Source organism: Arachis ipaensis, chromosome B10 (genome assembly GCF_000816755.2).
Source record: "Arachis ipaensis cultivar K30076 chromosome B10, Araip1.1, whole genome shotgun sequence".
NCBI classification, from domain to species: Eukaryota; Viridiplantae; Streptophyta; class Magnoliopsida; order Fabales; family Fabaceae; genus Arachis; species Arachis ipaensis.
Window position 1 is genome coordinate 42,305,290 of NC_029794.2, and position 6,251 is coordinate 42,311,540.

At 35.2% G+C, this 6,251-nt stretch overlaps 1 long non-coding RNA gene across 2 annotated transcripts; it reads right to left on the reverse strand.

Annotated features, from left to right (window-relative positions):
* On the reverse strand, positions 4,026–5,423 carry LOC110267655. 2 transcript variants are annotated; one of them, XR_002355510.1, is made up of 3 exons: positions 5,353–5,423; positions 5,013–5,239; positions 4,026–4,166 (listed from the first exon to the last, which is right to left on the reverse strand). It is a non-coding gene; the product is annotated as an uncharacterized LOC110267655 (long non-coding RNA). The 2 variants fall into 2 exon arrangements; XR_002355509.1 differs by lacking the exon at positions 5,353–5,423 and having other exon boundaries at positions 5,013–5,301.

The window sequence follows — 6,251 nt, forward strand, 5'->3', positions numbered from 1 at the left end:
TGGACTATTATATATTTATGGAAAGCACAAGATGTCTACTTTCCAACGCAATTGAAACCGTGCCAATTGCGCTTTTGTAGCACCAAAAAATCACTTCGAGTGCAGGAGGGTCAGAATCCAACTGCATCTGCAGTCCTTTCTCAGCCTCTGAATTAGATTTTTGCTCAGGTCCCTCAATTTTAACCAGAAAATACCTGAAATTACAAAAAAACACACAAACTCATAGTAAAGTCCAGAAGTGTGATTTTTGCATAAAAACTAATAAAAATATAATAAAAAGTAACTAAAACATACTAAAAACTATGTAAAAATAATGCCAAAAAAGGGTATAAATTATCCGCTCATCACAACACCAAACTTAAATTCTTGCTTGTCCCCAAGCAACTAAAAAAAAAAATAGGATAAAAAGAAGAGAAAATACAATAAATTCTAAAATTATCAATGAAGATTAGTTTTAATTAGATGAGTGGCGCTAGTAGCCTTTTGCTTCTGAATAGTTTTGGCATCTCACTTTATCCTTTGAAGTTCAGAATGATTGGCATCCATGGGAACTCAGAATTCAGATAGTGTTATTGATTTTCCTAGTTCAGTATGTTGATTCTTGAACACAGCTACTTTATGAGTCTTGGCCGTCACCCTAAGCATTTTGTTTTCCAGTATTACCACCGGATACATAAATGCCACAGACATATAACTGGGTGAACCTTTTCAGATTGTGACTCAGCTTTGCTAGAGTCTCCAGTTAGAGGTGCCCAGAGCTCTTAAGCACACTCTTCTTGCTTTGGACCACGACTTTAACCACTCAGTCTCAAGCTTTTTACTTGACACCTTCACGCCACAAGCACATGATTAGGGACAGCTTGGTTTAGCCACTTAGACCAGGATTTTATTCCTTTAAGCCCTCCTATCCATTAATGCTCAAAGCCTTGGATCCTTTTTACCCTTACCTTTTGGTTTAAAGGGTTATTGGCTTTTTCTGCTTGCTTTTTCTTTTTTTTCTTTTTCTTTAATTTTTTTGCCAATTTTTTTTGCAAGCTTTTGCTTTTCACTGCTTTTTATTGCTTCAAGAATCAATTTTATGATTTTTCAGATTATCAATGACATTTCTCCTTTTTCATTATTCTTTCAAGAGGCAACAATTTTAACATTCATAAACAACAATATAAAAATATGCATTGTTCAAGCATTCATTTAGAAAACAAAAAGTATTGCCACCACATCAAAATAATTAAGCTACTTTCAAGATAAATTTTGAAATTCATGTACCTCTTTTTCTTTTTCAGAAAATATTTTTCATTTAAGAAAGGTGAAGGATTCATAGGACATTCATAGCTTTAAGACATAGACACTAAACACTAATGATCATGTAATGAAGACACAAACATAGACAAAACATAAAGCATAGAAATAAAAAAATAGAAAAATAAGAACAAGAAAATTAAAGAACGGGTCCACCTTAGTGACGGCGGCTAGTTCTTCCTCTTGAAGATCCTATGGAGTGCTTTAGCTCCTCAATATCTCTTCCTTGCCTTTGTTGCTCCTCTCTCATGGCTCTTTGGTCCTCTCTGATTTCATGGAGGATAATGGAGTACTCTTGGTGCTCCATCCTTAGTTGCCCCATGTTGGAAATCAATTCTTCGAAAGAAGTGTTGAGTTGCTCCCAATAGTTGTGTAGAGGAAAGTGCATCCCTTGAGGTATCTCAGGGATTTCTTGATGAGGAACTTCCTCATGCTCTTGTTGAGGTACATAAGTAGGCTCTCTTGTTTGATCTATCCTCTTTTTAGTGATGGGTTTGTCCTCTTCAATGAGGATGTCTTCCTCTATGACAATTCCAGCTAAATTGCATAGGTTACAGATGAGATGAGGGAAGGCTAACCTTGCCAAAGTGGAGGGCTTGTCTGCCACCTTGTAGAGTTCTAGAGGTATGATCTCATGAACTTCTACTTCCTCTCCAATCATGATACTATGGATCATGATAGCCCGGTCTACTGTAACTTCAGATCGATTGCTAGTAGGAATGATAGAGCATTGGATAAACTCCAACCATCCCCTAGCCACGGGTTTGAGGTCAAGCCTTCTTAGTTGAATCGGCTTGCCTTTGGAGTCTCTCTTCCATTGAGCTCCTTCCATACAGATATCCATGAGGACTTGGTCCAACCTTTGATCAAAGTTGACCCTTCTAATGAAAGGATGAGGATCTCCTCTCATCATTGGCAAGTTAAATGCCAACCTCACATTGTGAGCCAATTCTTTGAGTTCGGGTTCACACTTTGATCATGGTTCTTAGTGATCCACGCATTGGCATAGAACTCTTGAACCATTAAGATTCCGACTTGTTGGATTGGGTTGGTGAGAGCTTCCCAACCTCTTCTTTGAATCTCACATCGGATCTCCGGATATCCACTCTTTTTTAGCATAAAGGGGACTTCGCGAATCATCCTTTTCTTGGCGACAACTTCATAGAAGTGGTCTTGATGGACTTTTGAGATGAATCTCTCCATCTCCCATGACTTGGAGGTGGAAGCAATTGCCTTCCCTTTCCTCTTTCTAGAGGTTTCTCCGGCCTTAGGTGCCAGTAATGGTTATGGAAAAACAAAAAGCAGAGCTTTTTCCCACACCAAACTTAAAAGGTTTGCTCATCCTCGAGCAAAAGAAGAAAAAAAGGAGTAGAAGAAGAAAAAATGTTAGAGATGGAGAGGAAGGTTGGTTTCGGCCAAGGAGGTTTAAGTGTGTATGATGTGTGAAATTGAAGGTCGTAAGGAGGGGTATTTATAGGGTAAGAGAGAGAAGGAAGTCGTGTATGAGGGGTTGGGAGGGAAATGGTTTAAATTTGAATGGTGAGATAGGTGAGGTTTTATGATGGATGGATGTGAGTGGTGAAGATGTTCTGGGGAAGAGGGTAGGATTTGATAGGTGAATGGTGTTTGGGGAAGAGGTATTGATAAGATTGGTCAAGGGTATTTGGGGAAGAGTGTTATGGAGAGGTGTGTAGAGGAGAGAAGAAGATGTGGGATAGGTGGAGATCCTGTGGGGCCCACAGATCCTGAGATGTCAAGGAATTCTGATCCCTACACCTTTCTGGCATTTAAACGCCCTCTGTGTGCCATTTCTAGCATTTAACGCCAACTCTGCTACCTTTTATGGCGTTAAACGCCAGGCTCACTACAAAAAAAAGGCCTATGGTCACGGTAAAAAAACGTGTCCATAGCTAGTAAAAAGGGTGACCATAGATCTATGGTCACGGTTTTGGACCTATGGTCACGGTTTTTTACCGTGGCCTATTCTCTTGTGGCCATAGGTCTATGGTCACGGTTTTTTTATCTATGATCACGGTTTCTATGGTCACGGTTTCAATTTTCAAAATCTGACACTTTAGGCCATGGTTTTTTACCGTGACCATAGGTTACTCTATGGTCACGGCTTATCTATGGTCACGGTTTTCACCGTGACCATAGCCTCTATGGTCACCCCTCCTTAAAACCGTGACCATAGATAAGGCTATGGTCACGGTTTTCACCGTGGCCATAGCCTCTATGGTCACCCTTCCTTAATATCGTGACCATAGCCTTATCTATGGTCACAGTTTTCACTGTGACCATAGACACTATGGTCACAGTTTTCACCGTGACCATAGACTCTATGGTCACCCTACCTAAAACCGTGACCATAGCCCTATCTATGGTCACGGTTTTCACCGTGACCGTAGCCTCTATGGTCACCCCTCCTCAAAATCGTGACCATAGCCTTATCTATGGCCACGGTTTTTGCCGTGGCCATAGCCTCTATGGTCACCCCCCCTTAAAACCGTGACCATAGCCTTATCTATGGTCACGGTTTTTTAAAACGGTGACTATAGCCTATTGTTGTTTATGAGATTCAATTTTTTAAAATTATAATCACATCCCAAAATGATAATAATCACAAAATAAATCTAAAAATAAGAAATTCAACAAATCTAAATTATAAAAGTTTCATTATAAGATAGATATGTTTAATTTTTAGTCTAAACAATACAAATCAAAATAGAGTGTAATTTTTCCAATTACATGTAATACCTCAAAAAGTACATAACACGTCAAAATATTACATTTACATAACTAAGGTCATTGTAAGATCCATCCCATGTGATATTTGTATGGAACATATTTTCTTCATCACATCATGTCTTCCTGCACGCAAAAGAAATAAACATGTTAGAACAGAGCAAAAATGCTTTTAATGATGCAGTACATATGCAACAAAAGAAGGAAAACATTCATCCACAGCAACACTCAAGAATTATTCACAACCATTATTTTAATATGCTGAATTTTCTTCTGAGTCAAACTTTTTTTGTTTATTCGAATTCATTTTTCACTTCCATTCCAAGTTCGAATTATGTGCTAATCAGTGATCACTAAATACTATTAATTTAATAATTAGTTGGCACATAAAAGGTGGGATTCATTTTTAAATAATGTTACAAATCACCAGCAAGTAAACCTTGGCAAATATTCATATAGAGACAGTTGTTATAATAACCGAAAATTAAGTTCTCAAAAAAAAAAAATACCAAGTGACAAGCAATTGAGACATCATGAGTAAAAAGTGTGGGTACGTAGGAAGCTTTAAGCTCAACAAAAATAGAAGCACACATGATTCTTTGACAATGAAGGTTTTCAGCAAAGGTAAAATACTAAAAAAACTACATCCAGCTACTGCACATATATTAACTTATTCCAACTTCTTTAGTTTGTATAAGAGTGATGCTAAAGTATATGTATTTAAGTCCATGATAAGTATAGAAGTCAGCAATAAGCACAAGAGACAATATGATGCCAAACAAGATTCTACACTCTTAAGTACTACATACAGCAATCAAAGATGAAATAATCTACTGACTATATATATGGCACTAATAACCCACAAGTAAAAGAAGACAAAGATGTCCTAAAGTATAACAAGCACAGAATCCACAAGACCACAACAATGGCTTTAATTAACAATTTCAGAATAATGTAATATGTAATACCTGCAAAGCCCCACCATTTGTAATAATTAATCCAATAACCTTTGATTGCTTTAGCTTTAGTAAAATTTGATCCAGCTAAAAGTCTGGAGAAGCAGAACTTATAGTCTTAAATGAAGGAATTTCATTTTTTCTTCTCCTTTCCATCAGACCTTCTGGCAGAACTTAGGTTGCTTTAGGCTATGAACTGGTCAACATTGTAGATATAGGAAAAGCTATTGAACTTAGAGCTGAAAAAATAGTAAGAAAACATAAATTGTGTATATGAATATATTATTAAGAAAATATTAATATATAACTCCCAACGACACGGTAATGAATGCAGATACTTAGCCACATATACCTAATTCCTTTTGAGCGAGTACTTTCTTGAATTTTAGGAATTATGAGAGTTGCATTTAAAATTAAAGTTGATGACTTGACTAACATGAAACTTAAAGATATGATTTTAGAATTTAAAGATTGGACCTTTCTTAACAGGAAAGTAACAAACTTGAAATTTTTGAATCAAAACATTAAATGTTAGCAATAATTTCGAAAATATGAAATAAAATTAAGAAAAATATTTTGAAATTTTATTTTGAAGAATTTTCAAAAAACATGAAAGAAAAATGAAAAAAGATTTGATTTTGAAAAAGATTTAAAAAGATAGAATTTTTAAATTGAAATTTTGACTTGACTAACAAGAAACAACTAAATTTTAAAAATTTTTGACTAAGTCAACCCAAAATTTCAAAATTTCTGAGTAAAATAAGGGAAAGATATTATTTTTGATTTTTGAATTAATGAAGAAATATTATTTTGTTATTTTTCTCTTTCTTCATTAAACAACAAAAATGAAACAAAACATAAAAATTTAAGATCAAAACAATAAATGCATGCAAGAACACTTTGAATGTCAAGATGAACACCAAGAACACTTTGAAGATCATGATGAACATTAAGAACATATTTTTGAAAATTTTTAGGAAAAGAAATACATGCAAGACACCAAACTTAGAAATTTTTAATATTTAGACACTATGAATTCGAAAATGCATATGAAAAACAACAAAAAGCACAAGACAAGAAAATCACAAGATTAAACAAAGAAAATCATCAAGAACAACTTGAAGATCAAAGAAGAACACAATGCATATATTTTGGAAAATTCAAGAAAAATTAAAAACATGCAATTGACACCAAACTTAAAATTTGACACTAGACTCAAACAAGAAACACAAAATTTTTTTGTTTTTTTTA